General features: G+C 26.3%; 1 non-coding gene across 1 annotated transcript; it reads right to left on the bottom strand.

The window, feature by feature from the left end:
• Positions 1-438: 438 nt before the first annotated feature.
• On the bottom strand, positions 439-511 carry TRNAA-AGC (transfer RNA alanine (anticodon AGC)). Its single transcript has one exon. It is a non-coding gene; the product is annotated as a tRNA-Ala (tRNA).
• Positions 512-1,433: the final 922 nt, after the last annotated feature.

Below are 1,433 nucleotides of genomic sequence, written 5' to 3' on the forward strand. Positions count from 1 at the left end.
TTTAGTCTGAAACATATGTTTAGATAATTTTAGAGATAACAGCATGACAAAAAAAAAAAAATCTATAATATAAAAATAATGAAATGTGTATACGTGTGTTATGAAGGCAGCAGAATTGAAGTTAAATTTGTTGATAGAAATTGTAAGAAACAGGTTATATAGATTGTTGAAAACTTGAAGTTGTTTTTGTTTTGTTGTGAGCATCTACTTTCGTTTTCTTTTGTAACAGAAATCACAAACACCAAAACTCAATTTAAATGCATAAAAACAATAGTGCAGCTAATCACACCAAAAATGACAACCCACCACATTTTGTTCTGTTAATGTAATTCTCAAGTGGATAACAAATTAAATATTGAGAAGAGGAAAGAAAGAATTAACCTAGGTTTTTACTCAATTTGGGAAATGTATATAGTAAAATATATATCCAAAAAAATATGGAGATGCGGGGTATCGATCCCCGTACCTCTCACATGCTAAGCGAGCGCTCTACCATCTGAGCTACATCCCCAATTACTTGATTATAGACGTCGTGTGTGTATTAAACATTAATTATTTTCTGGCTTTCTGCCAAATGAACTGTCAATTTAACCTTTTTGCAATACTTGCTTTGCTGTTAATTCTTTTTCAAAATAAAATTACTATATCACAGATAGAGGCTAGTAAATCTTACTTTGTTTTTTTCTACTATTGAATGATGGTAAAATTTGACAAAATAAGTTATTCCAATGGTGGAAAAAATAAAGTAAACATAGAAGGCACTCTATATCACATAATTAACTATTGTCTTATTTATTACTAGTATTGTGTCCGCGCGTTGTGCGGGTTAATAAATTTTTTGTACATAAGTTTAATATTTTAATATTTTTTAAATTTTATATTATTTACGTATGTTGATATTAATATTTTGTTTTAAAATAATTTAAATTTACAAATTGTAAATAAATTAACAAACATACTTTTATAATTGCTTGATAATAGTTTGGAAGTTGTTGAAATCGTAATTTATCGTCCATGTTGACATGTTTGCAAGAGATCTTCCTTTCCGTTCTTATATAATATTTTTTCTATATAATCTTGTAATTTTAAAATATTTACTACACTTTGTAATAAGTTGATTGCATCTGTTAATAGAAATTCTCTAAATTCATCAAAATTTTCATCAAACAAATGAAGAAACGACAGATTAAAATAAAAGTGATTTAGTAATTAATAATGAAATAACAGTTTTGAAAGATTCAGATGATGGATATTTCAATTTGCATATGAAACATGGGATGCTCTTTGTAATTCAAGGTTTTGAATTCATGAAACTGTTTGATAGAATTTGTATAGGCTGTGTAATTAATGAATTTATTTTAACGATCAAACTGGAATAGTATTTATAATATTAATGTAGTAGTTATGATATTTCAATTTTTTAAAACACTTCT

The sequence above is a fragment of the Euphorbia lathyris genome, chromosome 1, assembly GCF_963576675.1.
Source record: "Euphorbia lathyris chromosome 1, ddEupLath1.1, whole genome shotgun sequence".
NCBI classification, from domain to species: domain Eukaryota; kingdom Viridiplantae; phylum Streptophyta; class Magnoliopsida; order Malpighiales; family Euphorbiaceae; genus Euphorbia; species Euphorbia lathyris.